This window comes from Rhinopithecus bieti, unplaced genomic scaffold (assembly GCF_001698545.2).
Source record: "Rhinopithecus bieti isolate Rb0 unplaced genomic scaffold, ASM169854v2 scaffold_26399, whole genome shotgun sequence".
Taxonomy (NCBI): Eukaryota; Metazoa; Chordata; class Mammalia; order Primates; family Cercopithecidae; genus Rhinopithecus; species Rhinopithecus bieti.
The window spans coordinates 674,111-695,046 of record NW_016811944.1 but is presented as its reverse complement, the minus strand read 5'-3'; the positions used below and the strand labels follow the sequence as shown (position 1 = coordinate 695,046).

Genomic DNA, 20,936 nt, shown 5'->3' with positions numbered 1-20,936 from the left:
TGAAAGGGAAAAATTAGAATGAAGGAGAAGATTCTAAGGAGATATGCCATCAATTTATTTATAATTTACATCCTTGAAAATAGGTGAAAGCATCATGTATTCTTCCATAATACTATCAGAATCACACCATTTCTCAAACATCATATGATTGCATTACTGAATAACAGCAAAAACTCTACCAACTTCTCAACTTCATACTCGTCTCTTCCGACAAAAAAAAAAAAATAAAAAAAACAAAAAAACCTCCCCCCTCTCCCCATCTCTACCCCCCTCTCCCCCCAAAAAAAAAAAAAAAAAAAAAAAAAAAGAACAAAACACAACACTATTTAAAAAAAGAATTGACAGATGAAAGTTAAATAAGGGTTCATTTATTTTTATGACAGCCTAACTTTATGTATCCAGTAGATCTGCAATCTCACAAGCAGTTATATAGTTCATGTTATATAGTAGGTACTCAAAAATGCTAGTGAAATTGGTTCACTCAGAGGGTTATACACAGTCACATAAATAGATTTTTAAATAGACTCAGTTGTAGTGATATTGATTATTAAACCCTGCAATAATCTATTAATACTCATTAAAAATTTCTTCATAAGGTGAAATAACTATTCAGAGTTTAACATCTGCTAGGGACACCATCAGTGTAAAGGGAAACACGTTTTCTTTCATACTGCTGTCTGAACAAATCAACACTAATGGTTTTCTATGTAAATATTTTTTCCTAAATAAACTCAGACCAGCACAACATGGATTTATTTTTATCGCTGATAATCACATTTTCTTTTCTCTGTCTTTATAAACAACATCTAACACTAGTCCTCACCCAAGTAAATTCTATGCTTGTATGAAGATAGAAATTAAATTTGTGTTTCTTATACAAAGAATCTAGGCAGGTTTCCAGATATAATTTATAGAAGGACCTGTCATTTATTTTCTAATCATCACAGTTCATTAATCATTGCAGGTCTGTGGCGGGGGGTGGTAAAAAGTGGCACTAGGATTCACACACAAGTAAGTATTTATAGAACCTGATTGGTGTTGTCACTCTGCTAGCCAGACCTTCCTGCACGGTCATGCTTTATTTTACACATAATGCTTCATTTTGTTTGGAAAACATGTTTCTTCTTCTGGGTAGATATATTTCTATTTTGGGATCCAGAAATACAACAATTAATGGCCTGGATTTGTTTGTTTGTCTGTTTGTTTTTCAGATGGAGTCTCACTCTGTCACCCAGATTGGAGTGACATAGTGCAATCTCTGCTCACTGCAACCTTCACTTTCCAGGTTCAAGCGATATTCCTGCTTCAGCCTCCTGAGTAGCTGGGGCTACAGGCATGTGCTACCATGCCCAGCTAATTTTTGAACTTTTAGTAGAGACAGGGGTTTCACCATGTTGGCCAGGCTGGTCTCGAACCCCTGACCTCAGGTGATTCACCTGCCTCGGCCTCCCAAAGTGCTGGGATTACAGGTGTGAGCCACTGTGCCCAGCTTGGCCTAGCGTTTTTTAATGAAAGATGTATTAAATGGTACCTTTGGCAGTTAGTAAACCATACTGGAATTCATTAATACTATTGTCTTGAAAAGGTGGTGGGTATACAACTTTCAATTGGGCACTGAAAATGGAGTTTGTTGACATGTCAATCGAGCATTATATGTACAATAAAGCTAACACTAGTCACCCATTTCCCTTCTAAAAGTAGAGTTCTCTCCACTTATATCTTCACTCTTATATAAGGAATGTTATCATGGTATTAAAGTGGTGTTGATGCAGATACGTTTCAGTAGGGTCATGCTTGAATTATGGAGAGAATATAACAGCTTTTTTTTTTTTTTTTTTTTTTTTTGAGACGGAGTCTCTCTCTGTCACCCAGGCTGGAGTGCAGTGGCATGATCTCAGTTCACTGCAACCTCCACCTCCCAGGTTCAAGCAATTCTCTGCCTCAGCCTCCTAAGTAGCTGGGACTACAGGTGTGCACCACCATGCCAGGCTAGTTTGTTTCTATTTTTAGTAGAGACCGGGATTCACCATGTTGGCTAGGCTGGTCTCTAACTCCTGACCTCAGGTGATACACCCACCTCGACCTCCCAAAATGCTAGGATTATAGGAGTGAGCCACCGCACCTGGCCTATAATGTCTTTTCAGTAACATTGGTGTATAGAACCTTTGTCAATGAATTTTCTTTATAGAGAAAAGATAGAGCTGTTGCCTTTTTAAAATATTTTTCTTCTTGAAATTCCACTAAAGGATGAACTTCTATAAGTGTGCCCAGAGAATCATACTGATTACAGAATAATAATAATAGTAATAACTGCAGAATGTGCTGTGCTCCCACTGTCTGGGAATTTCTTATCTGCCCACTTAATGTCTGAGTGCACTAAGTGGTTCTTTCTCAATCAGCATTTGAAAAATTTCACTCTCTGCTCCATGTCTCTAGCCTCTAAGATAATCAGACTGACACAAAGTACAGCCCAAAGGTCTGTCTTGGTTGCTGGGAATAAATGGAGGTGAACAGACACTGTCACAGCAATCCTTGTGACTACACTGTGTGGCACATTGGCTTGACAGTGTGGGCTATGATGAGGCAAGCAGGTCATGAACAGACACAGCAGGTATGGTGTCTGTTGATGAAGACTCCAACACTAGTAGAGCCATCTTAGCAGTTGGATTAATCTCTGTGCTTCAACTTGACTATCAAGAAATGAGAAGCCAGTTCTGGACTTGGCCAGCCTTCGAGGAAAATTCTTAACCAAAAATGTAATCTCTCTGTATCTGGGTATCAACAGTCACGAGATGGATAATAGCAAAATGTGTTTGTGTTTATGTAATATGGGAAACACAAGAAGTAGGGGAAGGCTCAATGGAAGGGAACGTCATTGACATATATGGATGCAATTATTGCAAGTGGGGGCTGGATAAAATTTCCATAGCTGAATTTTGCCTAGAACTATTTTGAATGCTGCTGAGTATCATTTCCCCTGAGAAGAAAAGACATTCTCTAAAGAAAGACTCCAGTGACAGTCCCTCTAGCGAGACTTGTCATTGAGAAAAGTTTAAGATGAAAGTTATAATTGCTTTTCACAAGCTACATTATGAGCCAGAAACTCAAAGACTATCCTGGAATTCTAGGGTAACACTTCATAAGATTTTTCTTCTTCTCTCACATGAAAAAATAAAGTCCATTAATTTAATATACTGTGGAGGTCCATTTATTATATAGCAGTCTCAGAAACTAAAAAGAAAATTGACTTGTCATAATAAATTTGTATCCTATCTGCCAGAATTCACTATCTCTGCCTGACTCTTTGGAAGGTATTAAAGGGACAAATTCTGTCTAAATTATTTAAATAATTGACCTATATTCTTTCAGGCAGGGTACAGTCCTAATGCAAGTATAATGTCCCTATTAGTACCTGTGATCATGCCATTAAGTGATCATAACTTTACCAGCTTCTCTTCAACTTGATGTATACTCAAGGCCTAGTTAAAACTTTATTGTTAAATAATGACAAATGAATACTGATAGGAAGTGTTTTCTGAAACATCTTTTTATTTAACAGGTGAAAGAAGTACGGTTTGTAGCTAAAGATTTTGTATGGGAAAAAATGCAATCTATGAATAATCAATTGTGCCATGTTTTAGGAATTAAAAGATTCCTATTTGAGAGAAGCAAGTGAATAACTATAGAATAAAATGATTAACAGGTTAGCAGATATTAAATCCAACAGTACTGAAATAGGTTCAATCTCTGAGCTGGACTCAATATTGGATTAATCTTTCAGCCCCAGCTTGAATATCAAGAAACAGAAGCCAGCTTTGGATGTAGGCCACCCTCCAGGGGAAGAACCTAATACGGCAAGTTTCTTCACCCTTAATTTGTGCAATCAAAAAGTAACTGGTGATGTTCTAGCAAACTAGGTATAGACTAGGTCTTGGAAATGGACAAATGACCCTTATTTTGTTTTCTTTACACTTCTGGCCATTTCATTAATTTATTTTAATTAATTTCAATGCCCCATCTCACAGTTTGAACCTGAAAATCTATCCTCCTTTGATTATTCCCGCCCCTTAATTGAAAACATTTACAATTACATAGAGCTTTAGGTATCACACCTAAAGTACTTAGCATAAAGCCTGACACACAGAAAAAACTCAACAAATGTTAGCCATAGCTATTCTTGTTAATATTGTTTTCCTCTTTTGAGATTGGCTAAAGTATGAACAACGAAAGGTTCCAGGCCACACAGCAATTGGTGTCAAGTGCTAAGAGGGGAAGAGTTCTCTGTCATAGATGCAAGATGAAAGAGAAGCAGTACACACTTGCCATCCCTAGTTGAGGCAACACCTTCCCTTTTTCAGTTATGGGAATCAAGTCCAAGAGTGAGGAAGTGTGGCTCAGGACACAGACCACATTAGCTAAAGATGGAAGATAAACTCAATTCCAGGCACAAGTTGCAAGTGTGACGTATCAAAAGTAAGTACTATTTTATTTCTGCTTCAGTAATGGCTGAATTTCTGCTTCAGCTGGCTGGCAGTAATGTGTGACGACTACATACGCCAAATGGTACGTAGATTACACTAGGGTGCATGGGACTGACTCATCATTAAAAAAAATGGATGTATAAATAAGCAGCTTGATAAAGCAAATTTGTTTATTCATTTGACCCTCATATAAGTTTTACTTCCATCTAGTCTGATGACCTCTCTAACTAGTAAGCTCACTTCAATTATGAGTGACAATGTTCCCAAATGTACTTACTGTACTGTCCTCAAATTGAAGTACAAGTAAAACTCCATCATCAGCTTTCTCCCAAACTAGTTTTCAATTATTTTTTTCATTGCATTGGCTGGGATTTTTGGTTTACTTCTTTCCACTCATTCAGGAATGGCAAATACTGTATATGACATCCAGGATTATATGGCCCCATCCCTGCACTAGGCAGACATCACTAATCAACCACAGTCCTCCTTACCTACTACCTCCATAATAACTTACTCCCTCTCTTACACTCCCTAGCAGTGCTTTGCCAGAGCCAGGTTTTTAGACCTGAGTACTCAATCTACCCAAGATTCCTAAGGGAAAGTTCTGTGCTGGTCTTTGCCTGCATAATTTTGTCACAGATTACTTAGTTTCTAATTTAATCATGTTACTGCCAATTTCCTATTCAGCCACCACTGGTTCCTCCCTGTTGCTCAACAGACATTAACTCAAATCAGTTTTGCATTGCTTTCATTGCACCTATCCAATAATATTGCTCAGTTTGCTTCAACAGTCAGACAGGACTCCAATTACATTTCCTTAGTGTCAGCACACAAGACTTGCTCCTGCATAAGTCTATGCACCTAATGAACACCCACATGGGACTTCTTTTTCTCATGTCTCCTTCATCTACCCAGTGCTGTACCCATCCTGTTACACCGAGATCATGTCTCACCTCTTCTACTCTAGTCCACAGAAGACTCGGCCTTCTCTATAAAGATCTGTACTTTTACAAATGATTAAACACAGTTTGAAATGGCTATTGAGTTATTTCACATGCTCTCAATCACTCACTCTTCTAGAGGTGAGAGTTGGCACAACTTTTTCATAGATGACATCGTTAGGGGTACATTTTGCTACCAAGGCCTCCCGTCCCAACCTCAATCTTATCTCCAGAATGAAATTAAGAATCTTGTGGGAAAATAGATTTTTAAAAAACTGGCAGATTTCTCTTAGTATTGTAGCTTATTAAAAAAGGATAAAACTCTGCACATAATCCGGTAAGAAAAATATCTAAAAGGGGACAGAAATAGCATTATCTGAGCTCCTCGACACAAACATCCTCCATGTGTTTCCAAGACTGAATATCTAGATGGGAAAAGTTGTTTACCACCTTTTACAGTTAGGAAATTAATCTTTACACAGCCATATGATATAAACTAGAATTAAGCTTCTCCATTTTAAAAGGACCACATTTTGCACAAATTAAAATGACTTGCTCAAAGTCATCCACAGAATCTGAGCAGAATAAGATGGAACCCTTGTCATCCAAGGCTTCTGGCATAATATATAACTCTGTGAACCATAATGCCACATAACATACAGGCGTATCTCAGCATCTTTTATTATGACACATTACAGTTTTCTACTTGGTCAACTTTTCTACCAATTACCATATTCAAACAACTGCCTGTACTTGAGATTTTTCTCCTTGTGTAAGTCTGTAAGTAAAGGAAATGTGCCTTTTTAGAAATGCAGCATTTTGCAATTGAATCCCTTAGAATTTAATCAGATATTTGACATTGGATACTTTATCATAATAACTCAAAGTCAGGCATGGTCTCAGCCATAAAATACAATGAGTTGGTGTTTTTTTATCCAACTTTGCAATTTAAACATTTCCTAACCTTCAAGAAAGTTAAAAGTACAAGGAAGATGTGACCTACCACCTAGATTTGTCAATTAATATTTTTGCCATATTTGCTTTTATTCTCTCCTTCTCTAAATAAAAAATATATGTATGTAAACATACATATTACTTCATTTCTTGTGGATCTATTTGAAAATAAGTTGAAAATATCTTGACTTTTCCTTCTACACGTATCATAATTTTTCTCTAAAAATAAGGACATTCTCCTGCATAATAGCCAAACTATTAATCACACAAAGAAACTTAACATTGATACAACAATAATATACAACTTAACATTGATGCAAACTTAACATTGACACAGTCTAATGTAGAGTGCCCAATTTTCCCATTTAAATTTTTAATAATCAAAATCTAATATAAATTCAAAAATTACATTTTGTTGCTATGTCCTTTTAGTTTAATTTAATCTAGAACAGTCCTTCACTTTTGTCTTGTCTTTCATGAAATTAACACTTTTTAAATATTTCAGGTGAGCTGTTTCGTGAAATAGCTCATGTTCCGCACTTGTCTGATGGTTCCTTAATGACTAGATTTGGCAAGAATGGTACATGGGAGTTGTATACTTCCCATTGAATCACATCAAGAGACACATCAAGACAATAGTACCCTATTTTCATCCAAATGTGATCACTTGGACTGATGCAAGTTTAGCACTGAATAAGACGGTATACAAATTGATATTTCTTAATTCATGTCTCACTTCTGTGAGTTTGTTATTCAGTGTTTTATGTTATAGTCTACTAAAAAACACATACATGATGCTATTGTTCAAAAAGGATGCATATTTTTAGAAACTTTACTTTTAGCAGTAAATGACTTTTTTTTTGAGACGGAGTCTCGCTCTGTCGCCCAGGCTGGAGTGCAGTGGCTGGATCTCAGCTCACTGCAAGCTCCGCCTCCCGGGTTTACTCCATTCTCCTGCCTCAGCCTCCCGAGTAGCCGGGCACTACAGGCGCCCGCCACCTCGCCCAGCTAGTTTTTTGTATTTTTTAGTAGAGACGGGGTTTCACCGTGTTAGCCAGGATGGTCTCAATCTCCTGACCTCGTGATCCGCCCGTCTCAGCCTCCCAAAGTGCTGGGATTACAGGCTTGAGCCACCGCGCCCGGCCGTAAATGACTTTTCTAATATAACCTAAGAAATGTTAATGAACTGACCAGAAGTGAGGAGACAGACTGATGGGGACAGAAAAGATGCTGGGTTGAGAGCCAGAAATTCTGAATTTTCCATCCAGGCTCTACCAACAACTCACTGCAGAGCCCAGATGGCAGAAACATGTCATTCCTTGTGGCAGTTCTGACTGATTTGTGGTGGCTGCCTGGAGCACTGTATTTAACAGGATTCTAAGGCTGCACAACACTTTTGCTTGAAAAGTGTTTTAACTAATCGTGTGGTATGGGTTTTGAGGGAAGAAATGATAGCTTGTGTGTGGTACATTAAGCACGGTCACAAATTCTTCATCACTCTTTCCACCAAGAGGTAGAGTCTATGTCACCAAACACTGAATTTGGGCTGTCCTTCGACTGGCTTTAATGAATAGAATGTAGAAGTGATACTATACAAACTCTGGAATCTAAGCTTCAAGAAGCCTTGTGGCTTATGTCTTCACCTTCTGTGCTAACACTGCAGGCAATAAAGCCCTAGCCTCATCTGAACAGCCAACACCAACTACCACACATGGGAGTGAGGCCTCTAGGACTTTCCCATCTAATTGACCCTGTGGCTGAATGCAGCTGCATGAAGGGGTCCAGGCAAAGCCAATAGAGGATTCACCCCACCATCCAGCAGTATTGAAGGAAATAAATGTGTGATGTTTCAAAAGGCACCACATTTGGAGGTAGTTTATTACACACCAGTAGATAACTTATACAACATATCTCTGTTTTATTGTTTTGTTTTGCTTCATTTTACCCTGTCATTTTCTCCTTTAAGTCTGACAAACATCAGTTTACTTATCCTTGAAAAAAAAAAAAAGGATTATATTGAGGTTAAAGCAACTTTCAGTGATAAGATTCAAGCATAGAACCAAATTGGCACTCTCAGTTCCATTCAAGGAAATGCACCCCAGTGTGCATGGGCAAGATGATAAAAGCATTACATTAGAAACTAAGAATGTTCCACCTAGAAATGACTTTTTACCACTTCAAACGTTTCATTATAAAGATGAGAGAACTGATGGCTCCAGTGGCAAAAGGATTTCTCTAATACCGCAGTGAGCTAGACATTAATTCTGGTTCTGTAAATTCTTCAATACAGCTGCCAGAACATAGCTGAATCTGGTCCATTTTTGATTCCCATACCTTGTGTGCACTCTGATGGTGCCTCAACACCATATCTCAGCTCCAGTCATTAAAGTGTATGTGCCAGGAGATAGATCCACACAGTGGATTTGGTCAAAAAAGAACATGTGTGGACAGAGCCCAAGATGAGAACAAGTTGAAGAAGAGGGTGGGACAGGACAACATAAGAATGATAGCATCTCTGGCTACTTTTTCTTCTTGTATATTTGCTTCTTTACAAACCAGTTTCCCTAGGAATTCCTAAATGAAAATAAACCCAATTGATTAAAAAAAGAATAATCATACCCATGCTGAAATTTAAATAGCTTTTCTCAATATTCACTTATTTTCATATTTCATTAAAGAAATTCCCATGTTTAATCTTTGCCTTGCTACTCTCATCTTCAAGTACTTGATTAATGAGGTGATTAACCAGAATGAGCTTTAAATCTTCTATGTGATAGTATTTATTTTAAAGAAAACCAGACTGTCAACTGTTATTGTTGTTAATCTAATTAATTAAATAAATAAATATCAGATTGATAGAGATCTACCAATCTAATAAATGTTGAACCTAATTCTGTTATCATATGAAAAAGTTTTATAGGGACTAGGAATTTTATTACCTCCGTAAGAAAGATAATTTGACAAAAGATTTTGGGGAATCCCAAAATTTTTCCTGAATGTGTTTAATCACTGTAATGGTAACAAATACATACAGCAGAAAATAAGACTGATTTTAAAATGTAATTAAGGAAGCTAATCAATCAAGCAATCTACCAAGAATTTGTCTTTCTATACAAAAAGTCCTGAGATGCTTGTTTATATTTTAAATGAGCATATTCTAATATAATTTAATTTTACAAAATTAACTGGAATAACACGCCTATGGCAATGTGAGGTCATAGAAAAATGTAAAGACTTAACACTTTTCTGATGGCAACCTCTGTCATGGGTAAAAGCCTAGTTCAGAATTTACTGCAACCTGGTCCACACTCCACGCCTTCAGTTTTTCTTAATTATAGGTTCTCCTTGATGGCTATAGTTTTGTTTGTTTGCTTTTTCCTCTCAAACCCTCCTAATTGTTCCCCAAAATATATCAAATCCCAGAACTCCAGTCTTCGTTATAGTTGGTTTGTTTTGTTTTATAGTGTCTTGAGGTTAATATTCAAAAATGAAAATAAAATTTAATTGTGGTAAAGAGGCACAGAAGCCTAAATAGAGATCTTTTATCACCACAAAGTTCAGTCATTTGAGGTAACAGGAAACAATTTTGTCTCTTAGCTCATAATAGAAATCTGAGCTGTCTCCCAGGAGAACGCCATCCCCCTCAAAAAATATGCCAACTTCATAATATCAAGATGATTCCATGAAGACAAAAAGCATCTTTATTCTATAATAAATCAAAATTTCCAATAAGAAAGGTATATTAAGACAAAAGTCTATCTAATAAAATGAATTTTTAAATGTATATTTATTTTTCAACCACAAAGCTCATGTTGAATTAGCAAAATATGTAACTCATAAAAGGACAAACTCTGGAGAGAGAGAAAAAAAATTAGCTTGATTAAACTGACAAAGAAGGCTCCAGTTGCCTTTAAAAACATTATCTGAGGCATGAGCGAGCCAAGCTGGACTAGAAAACCAAGAGCTATCTTATAAACCAGAGAGTGGTCAGCAGAGATGATCACATGAAATACTCAGACAGAAACAGTGTTTAGCAGTGGATTGCAATACAGTAATTTAACCAAATACCTACAAATTTAACCAAATATCTACAAAAGAGCATCGACTATGCCATCTTAGGAGAGGAGATCTCTATATGAGTCCACTAATTATGAGGAGGTATTAAAAAGGTATAATGAAATGAATAACTATCTAAGGTACCCGTGGTCAAAATCTAATGGATAAGGGAGTAAGGAAGTGAAGGCATAAGAAAAGGAGTAGCTTCTCACAAAACCTCTCTTGAACTTTTACTCAAAGAAGAGCCAGACCAAACAGTGTAGACTTGAAATTGAATCAGCCTGGGGTGAAACCAGGTCTTGTTTTCAGATCAATAATCAACTTGTTAAAGCAGAACCTGAAACCTTGGCTTGAGAGAATATTATTGTTCTGAAGGCCCAAAGTGTCAATATCTTTGTAACGGTCTAAGTCTCAGTATAACAGTAAGATATGAGATCACTGAAATATTCTATGTATATCTGATCTATTTTAAGGAGTTGAAGCATTTAATGCATCTCTTTTATTAAATCCTTATTTTTATTGACATTGAGAATGTGCCTAGGTTAGAGAATTAGATTTATAAATATGTATTTTTCCTAATTAAAATATTAGTATACACATAATTTTAATTATCTCAAAGCTATGATTTTTCAAGGTATGTATATTCGTTAGTAGACCACTTCCAAAGTCTTATCCAAGTGTCTGAGGAAGCATAAAAACAGGAAGTGATCAAGTTATCTATATTACATTGGAAAATGAGTCCAGTAAGCAAGCTAAGACTGACTTCTCGTAGAGTATGTATTATGTGAAGCACTGACCTCCAAAAAGGATCCAGTGGAATAGACCGAGAGGGAAGGGCTCATCTCACACATATTTTAAGGCTGTTAGTTGACTAGTATACAATCAAACCTTCTAGATTTGGGGAGATTTCCAGGTAGAAATCAAGGCACATATGGCTACTGTCAGTACAGTGTACCGCTAAGGACATGAACCCTAAATTCAGATAGGCCTAGCCATGGCAATTTCCTCAGCTGTTTCCCAAACTGAATATATTTCATGCATCAAATGCAGCTAACTTTACATTTCACTGAATACTAGAGATAAAAGGGACCCCAGAGAGCATCTCATCCAGGGGCCTGCTTTTACAGATTAGAAAATCATTCGTTAAGAATAAGAAGGTGAAAGGCTGCACTATACATCTGGGACTGGCGTGCTACAAACACTGTTTTGTTTGAGAGCTCTCTCTCCTACATTGCCCTAGCGCTTATGAAGTTGGCTCAGCACTTGGAGAATTAATTAGAAGCAGTAACTGATGTATTATCTCATAGTGGAAAAAAAGCAGTAATGGTTCAGGAGTCAGAAGACCCAGGTTCCATACATACTTGCATTCCTTATTAGCACTGCTGTTCCTGTAGGTTGTTAAAAAATCCCCTAGAAGCAAAAATCATGGATTGTAAGCATTAGAAACACCTGGCCTCTCATCCTGACTCTTCCTTTTACTTGTCCTATGACACTGGACCAGTTAGTTAACCAATTTGGGATTCACTCTCTTGTCCAATCAAGGGAGATAATGCTCGCCTTTGTCAAAGCGTTTCATGAGGATTAAATGAGACAAATATATAAAACGGTCAGATAGGTGGTAAACACTCGGACGTCAGTTTTCTTCCCACAACCTTATTCTTATTCATGTGCAAAATAAGGAAAAAAACCTACTCTATCTGACTAGTGCTCCTTGTTAATGGATATTAACCAAAGGGCAGGTATAGAAATAAATAACCATATATGATCATTTAATATACATACACAAAATAAACTAGCCAATGCTTTCCAAAAGCTTGAAATTGGATGCCTCTCATTAAAAAAAAAAAAAAAAAAAAGGTCCATTCATGAAGAAGATACAAAAATACCACTCAGAAGCTGATTTCTCCACAGCTCTTCACCGCATTGGTAATACCCTTCTAACCCCGTCCTCCCTGGTTTCTAATTACACTGTGTTAGAGAGTAGATGCTAGGGTTTGAAACAATATCACTTTTTTTTTTTTTTTAGCGCGCAACCTAGCCTAACTTGACTTCGTAAGGAAATAAATTGCAATAATTCTCTTTTAGAAAAAGAAAAGGTGGTAACTACGTGACATTTCTGGTTTAATGCAGTGTTTTCTGCTAACTTTGGATAAAATATAAATCCAGAACATGCTAACAGCGACCCCAGTGACCTGGACTCCACCCTCCCTGACAGCCCTCATTCCCTGCCCTCCCTTGTTGACTGTCCTCACTGTGGTCTGGTCCCACTGGATTTGAATAACTTTGCATACATTTATCTGCCAAGTGCTACTCCAGGTACCAAGAATATGGCAGCAAAAATACAAAAGTCACACACACACACACACACACACACACACACACACACACACAACAAATACCTCTGCCCTTCTGCCTTCATAATGCCTGATTTCTGGTGGGAGAAAACCATGAAGGCGAAATATTATTTCAACTTACATTATGCTACATATTGAATAATGCTATGTAGACAAAAAGCAAGGAGGAAAGTGAGCTGTGTATGAGAGCGTTCTTTCAATTTCTGCCATAAACCAACCTTTTCCTGTTCCAGAGGCCCTGACAGGTGTGTCCTGCTCCCACCCTCTCATGTAATTCTATCCTTGGCAAACTGTAACCCATCCCTCCCTCCTCAACTTCCCTATCTCTACTTTCCCACATCCCCCAGCTCTGCATCAAACCCCTCTTAGAATATTTCACTGAAGTTTGTATTTTCCCCTCAAAGACATTATTACATTTTGCAATTATTTCTTTTCTAGTTTTAATTTTAATTTTCTGGGTACATAGTAGGTATACATCTTTATGGGGTACATGAGATATTTTGATACAGACATAAAATACATAATCCTATCACGGAAAATGAGGTATCCAGCCCCTCAAACGTTATTCCCTTGTGTTACAAACAATCCAATTATACTCTTTTAGTTATTTTTAAATGTACAATTAAATTATTTTGACTATAGTCACCTTGTCCTATCAAATAATTGGTATAATTCATTTTTTCTATGTTTTGTATCCATTAATCATCCCCACCTCCCCCCACCCCGTCCCCACCACTACCCTTCCTAACGTCTGGTAATTTGCAATTATTTCTACGATGATTTATTTCATCCTTGGTATCCCCAATGGATTCTAAGTCTTATGAGAACAGGGACTCCGTATGTTTTTTGTTTTTTTTGTTTTTTTTTGACCAGTACCTAACACCAAGCCTTGTTGGGACTGAAGAAAATGTGTTGAATGGTAGAAGAAAGGAAGGGAAAAAAGAGAAGAAGGAAAAAAGGAAAGGAAGGAAAACAAAAGAAAGAAGGTAAAAAGGAAGGGAAGAAAGAATTCACAGTTCAGGTCAGAAGAGGTGAGCTTAGAAAAACAAATCCCTAAGAGATTGCAGTGGCCCCAAGCCCTCAAATGGCTAGCTGCATCTCCCCCTCAACCACTTTTAGACCTGCAGGTCAACACCTTCTCAGCCAGTCCTGAAATGTTCAATTAGAATATGCTTTCATGGGAGATAGCTTTAAGTGATTATTTCAATTTACTGAGTTTTATATACATAAGACTATCATTGTATCTTGCCTACTTTTGATCAGTATTCAAGTCACCTGAAACTCCCTGAGTTCTAGCAACATATTTATTCCTTCTGAGCTAAAAGAAGCTTGTAGAACACACATGCAGTCCTCCACTAAAGACAGAGATCCGTACATTTTTGGATAAAGGCATTTAGGGAGCACTGATTTGGGAAGCTCAGTAGGTATGGGCAGGAGGCCATGTGTACAAAGCCCATCAAACACCACTGCCTTGAGGGGCTCTGGCACACCTGAGAAAGAACCAAGTACACGTGGTTGCACAGTCTCTGGACTTACCAAGGGAAGAAATTCTTTCTACCTGTGTAAAGATGTTCAACAGCATGAAAAGACAGACCCAGGAGTCACGCTCACATTTCTTTTCTGATCTTGTCACCTGCAACTTTCTGTCCACTTCAGCATTTCGTGTATGTGTAGGAAATATTAATAAGGATTTTAAGCCTGGATTTGAATTCCTGTGTTGTATCCTCTCAGAGAGAACACACACACTCATTTATTGATTTCCTTCACTCAGGGAAGATTTATGAAGTACTTGCCATATGCTAGGCACTGCATTAGGTACTGGGTCATAGCGGGAAAAAAATCAGGCATGGTTTCTGCATTCACGTAGGTTACAGTGCAGGACAAAGAAGGACAGTGTTAAAACAAGTGAACACAAAGAGTGAGATTACAAATTGCAATAGGACTATGAAGAAAAGCAGCACAAGCCCTTTTAAGGGCTCACTCCCAGTTTCAGGCACTTTCAGGTTTTCCATTCAGAACACACACCATCAAGGACACTCTCCCTGGGCATTTAAGATCATGCACATAAAAAGAGAAAGAATGAGAGACCATGGTGAATATGAGAGAAATTCCTTGCTTGTGTGCATGTGTGTGTGTGTGTGTGTGACAGAGAGAGAGAGAGAGAGGTGGGGAGAGGGAAATGGTCACAGTAACCACTGAAGAAAGGTTTCTTTAGTTTCTCTTTCTGGCCTGAGATGATTATTTGCAAAACACTAAAAGAAGATTGGTATCATGGAATACCATTAGTAGCCAGGGGGACTGAATCGACAAAAGCACTCTCTGAAGACAATTGTCTAATATGTAGTCAAGTACACAGGCTTTGCCCTCAGATAGGCTCAATTTTTTATCCCAGTTCTATCACCTCATCATCTTGTGATCTTAGAAACATTAGTCAAGTCTTTAGAATGCAGATAGTAACTCTCTGCCTCTTGAGGATGATGGGAACGTAAAATGAGATAATTCATGCCAAGTATTTGGCATAGGACCTGGTTTAAATTATAGCAAGGGTTCAGTACATGCTACCTGCCATTAATTAATGATTATTCCACACATGCCATACCCTAATACAATGTCCTACTTGAGACAAACCCTGCACTCACCTGGCTATTGCTCTAGCTAAGGGTAAGGGGTGCAGATTCACAAGCTAAAGCAGACTACTCATGTCCTCAACACTTCTCCCTTGCTACAGCCAGAAGACAATAAGAAAGAAAATGAAGATGCTGCATAGTTGATTTTGGAAAAGACAAGTGGAGTTTGTGGAATATGAAACAAAGCACACCACTTCTCAAATCACCGTTACTCATTCTGAGCAATCCCCAGAGAGCAATCCATCCCAGGCCAGATGCAAATGTGACTCCTTAGCTTGAAAACTCTGCAAGGAAAGCTTAATGGGAGAGACTGTGATGAGATTTTTTAAACGTAAAAAGAACATACGTTTTTGCTTCAGTGGACTTGGTCTTTCTTGTGGGTGGTTCTATTAATATGCTATCTTTCTCTCTGGTTATATTATTTCATTATCACTCCATGCTCCAGTGTGTTTTGGGACTAATTCAAGGTGTACTGAAAAGCTACTGCCTCAATGCAGTTTGAAAGTGCTGAAATGGGGGCTGGCACAGAGCAAACCAGAAGGAAACCCAGAACAAATTTACTATTGGCAGAATCAACACTGGTTCCAAAGTATTAAAACCCTTAGTTTCATATAATCCCTTTCAGATACCTTAGCAGCATCTTACACTGTTAGGAATGCTGCCAGTTTGTGCTAAGAATATACATTTCACACTCTGTACAGGGTCATAAAATACCATATAATTATACTTGGCAAAGGACATGCTTCCAAGCTGAGTAGGGCTTTTCAGGGAAAAAAAAAAAATAGCTTTTGAGCAAAGGAAGGAAAAAAAAAAAGAGGAGGGAGAAAAGAACATGGCTATGTAGTTAACAATGGGAACAAACCAGACAACTCTAGGCTGTGGTCACCCGGAAAGCCTTACATGCTTTGTGTCCTGTAACCCAGCACAGTACCTGGCACATAAAGGGTGCTCATTTTGTGAAGAAAAGACCCTAATGAACTTTAATTCCACTAGCAAAAGAGATTACAGGTACAAAATATAAGGCAATTAAAGTGTCTTCCATGGTAATTATTTACAAATAACTCCCTAAAAGCAAACAACCCAATTTCAAAATGGGCAAAAGACATGAACAGACATTTCTTCAAAAAAGATATCCAAATGGTGACTCAGCACTTGAGAAAATGTTCAACAGTATTAATCACTAGGGAAATCTAAATAAAAACCACAGTGAGATTTCACTTTACACTTATTAGATGATTATCCAAAAAAAAGGAAGAAAATAACAAGTGTTGACAAGGATGTAGATAAGTTGGAACTTTTGTATATTGCTGGTGGAAATGGAAAATGATGGACTGAATGTATACTTTAAATGTGTGAACTGTACAGTATGTGAATGATACCTCAATAAGGACATTTTTAAATATAAATAACTCAAAATTCTTAAAATAATTATATAATTTGACCCAGTAATTCCTCTGGGGATCTATCCCAAGCACATCATCCAAATATAAGTATAAATGTTTATCAAAGTATAGTTTACAATAGTCAAAGATTGGAAACAAATGATGAAGGATAATTACAAATGATGGCTTAATATAATCAAATTCATATTCTAAAGAATATTTAGTATGTAATAGTATGCTTTGTTTTACCCTTAAATGAAAATGTAGGATAAAAGTTGTATAATAAGGGCAGGTTGTGAAATTTTAAAAGCATGTGCATAAAATAAAAGACTGGAGATGGAATAATAATAATAGTTAAATTAAGGGAGTACATATGATGTGATCAGCCACTATTGTTAAGTGGTCTATGTTATAAATTCACTTAATCATCACAAGAACCTTCTGATACAAGCAGTCTTATTATTTCCATTGTATAAATGGGTACACTTAGACCCGGAAAGATGAGGTAACTTTCCCATTGTCCTTAAACTAGTAAATCACAGAACCAAAATGTAAAGCCTGGCAGCCTAGTTCTAGATCTTATAGTTCTGTTATTGATTGATTGATTGATTGATTGATTTTTGTAGATGGAGTCTTGCTCTCTTGCCCAGGCTAGAGTACAGTGGCATGATCTCAGCTCACTGCAACCTCCGCCTCCCGGGTTCAAGCGATTCTCCTGCCTCAGCCTCTGGAGTAGCTGGGATTACTGGCGCCCGCCACCATACCCGTTTAACTTTTGTATTTTTAGTAGAGATGGGTTTTCACCGTATTGGCCAGGCTGGTCTAGAACTCCTGACCTCATGATCCGCCCGCCTCAGCCTCCGAAATTGCTGGGATTACAGGCGTGAGCCACCGCACCCAGCCAGTTTTATTATTAAAAGGTTAATAGTGAATTCCTATCTATAGATAATTAACTTTTTTAATTCTTTAAATATTCTTAAGTTCCCTAACATTTCTACAATAAACACGTTTCATTACTAAAAAATAAATAAAAACTAACAACTTCAGATGACCTTTACCATTGTGTGTTTAGCTCAGGATGGGACCAAATGCTGATACCGGTAGGTCAAGTTCACCTCTACCTCAATTTCTTCTCCAGGATATAAAGTAGGTGTAAAGGCTAAGCTTCTTCTCCCAAACCATACAGGACAAGTTCCCTAAGGCATTTATTTTCCATCAGGGATAACTTAACACATGACTCTTCCTTTAGCTTGGAAAGCAATTAAAAGTTATACTTTTCCAGTGAGACATCTAAAATTCCCTAATGGCTTTCTGCCCACATTGTTGAAGTCTCTCTTCCACCTGCCATCATGACTAGGTCGGACTCTCCTAAAAAGTCCGAACAGCTGCAGAAGCTCTTCATCGGAGGACTGAGCTTTGAAACAACCAATGAGACATTGAGGAGCGATGGGGAATACCTCCCAGACTACTTTGGTAATGAGAGATCCAAACACTCAGGGGATTTGGGTTTGTCACCTATGCCACCGTGAAGGTGGTGGCATGGAAGGTGGCACAAAGTGAATGGAAGAGTTGTGGGACCAAAGGAAGCTATTAAGGTTCTCAATGACCAGATGCCCATTTAACTGTGAAGAAGATATTTTTTGTTGGTGGCATCAAAGAAAACACTGAAGAATCCCACCTAAGAAATGATTTTAAATAGTGTGGGAAAATTGATGTGATTGAAATAACGACTGACCAGGACAGTGGCAAGAAAAGGAGCTTTGCTTCTGTAACCTTTGATGGCCGTGATTCTGTGGATAAGACTGTCATTCAGAAATACCGTCCTATGAATGGCCACAACTGTGAAGTTGGGAAAACCCTGTCAAAGCAAGAGATGGCTGGTGCTTCACCCAGCCAAAGAGGTCAAAGTGGTTCTGGAAACTTTAGTGGTGGTTGGCAAGTGGTTCTGGTGGGAATGACAACTTTGGTCACGGAAGAAACATTAGCAGTCGCAGTGACTTTGGTGGCAGCCATAGTGGTGGTGGATATGGTAGTGGTGAGCATGGCTATTATGGATTTGGTAACGATGGAATCAACCTTGGAAGTGGTGTAATCTGCAATGATTTTGGCAATTACAACAGCCAGTCTTCAAATTTTGGGCCCATGAAGGGAGGAGACTTTGGAGGGATAAGCTGTGGCCCTGTGATAGTGAAGGCCAATACTTGGCTTCTGTTTCTGTACTGTGGAAAGCATTAAGTTTGTGTTCTTTGGAAGAGTGTAGAACATTCCAACAAAGGGTTTTAATGTAGATTTTTTTGTACCCTTGCTGTTGATTGCTAAATATATTAGTCTGATCATGACACTGAATATATGTGTCTTCTAAAAAATAAATAAATAAAATTGCCTAATGCCACATGGAGAAACAAGACCAGAGTCACAGTGGAACTTCCAGTGATTACTAAATGACTCTGAAGGGTTAGAGTAGAGCAGATCTTAACTCAAGTACTTGCTTTTCTACCTATAACTTGGTCTGCATCACTTCAGCCTTTTATCCTATATCTATAAAATGGAGGAAATAATTCTGGACCTATCAGCCTCACCAACTTGAAAATATGTTCCATTAACTTTTAAGTTTGTGTTACATTTGAATAAAAAGCAGGAAACCAATAACGTAAGAGAGGAACTATCAGGGGTTGATGATGACATTGAGGTAATCACCAAATGAATGCTTGGAGTAACATTGTTTTCATTCACTAATAAAACAATAAAGGCAATAACCACATAATCACCAAGGTTCCAGTTCCTTCAATAAGCATTTATTGAATACTTACTATAATATGTGTGGGGTTCTAAGCCAGATAAAAGAAACCTAAGAATGAGTAAGGCTGGGCCCCTTTCTAAAGGAACTCATGGTCCAATGCAGAAGGCGTGCAAGTAAATGCACGCTGAGGATCAAATTCCATGAGCTCCATTACAGTTACATGCATAAAGTGCTATCAGGATACAAGAAAGAAAAATATATTTTCTGGTGAAATAAAATCACAGGTAGAAATAAAACTTTATAGAGGTAGTAACACTTGAAAGAATCTTGCAGGAGCAATTTCGATGTTTGGAAAAGTTAGGGGAAGGGGTTCCATTCATGAGAACATGACTAAACAGCATAAATGTGAGTTTAGAATCAGAGATTACTAAAATGAAAATGTCATAAAGAGAGACAACTCTTTTTTTTTTTAAGTTCCACCGAAGTTTACTGAGTCCCTGCTATACATAAGGCACTGTGCCGAGCCTTGCTATATAAAAAGTGAGGAATAAGAAAAAAAATTAATTTTGAGGTTCTGTGAACCACAACTCTTAAGAGAGAGTGGGCAGGGATGAAGAGAAAGTGTTTCCAGTGGCAGGAGTATATCACAGGGTCCTGAATGCCCCATTCTCTAGGGACAATGGAACATGCTGAAGATCATTAAGCAAAAAGAATATGACAAATTCTAGGTGGAAAATTGAAGGAATTTGGGGATGAGCAAAAAAAAAAAAAAAAAGAGAAAGAGAGAGAGAGAACAGGTCTAAGTCCTTATTGGTGCCTTAGCTTGCTAACATATGCAACATATATTTTCAAGCTTGGGATTTAATCACAAGCAAACTAACATTTTAAAATATGTCAAAACTGCATGTTGTATTACTAAAATACTTGGTACTCTGGCAACGCTAATGTTCTCAAATGGGTCACAAAATTATAGCAAATTTGGATGGGTGCAATGGCTCATGCCTGTAATCCCAGCACTTTCTGCGGCCGAGGTGGGTGGATCATGATCACGAGGTTAGGAGTTCGAGATCAGCCTGGCCAACATAGTGAAACCCCGTATCTACTAAAAAAATGCAAAAAATTAGCCAGGTGTGGTGGTGGGCGCCTGTAATCTCAGCTACTTAGGAGGCTGAAGGAGGAGAATCGTTTGAACTGGAAGGCGGAGGTTGCAGTGAGCCGAGATCGTGCCACTGCACTCCAGCCCGGAAGACAGTGAGAGACTCTGTCTCTCTCTCTCTCTCTCTCTCTCTCTCTCTCTCTCTCTCTCTCTCGATAGATAGATAGATAGATAGATAGATACATACATACATACATACATACATGCATACATACTTACATAGATATAGATAGATATAGCAAATT

The 20,936-nt window shown here is 37.9% G+C and overlaps 1 pseudogene; it reads left to right on the top strand.

Annotated features, from left to right (window-relative positions):
• The first annotated feature begins 18,144 nt into the window (after positions 1-18,144).
• Positions 18,145-19,030, top strand: LOC108544323 (heterogeneous nuclear ribonucleoprotein A1-like; annotated as a pseudogene).
• Positions 19,031-20,936: the final 1,906 nt, after the last annotated feature.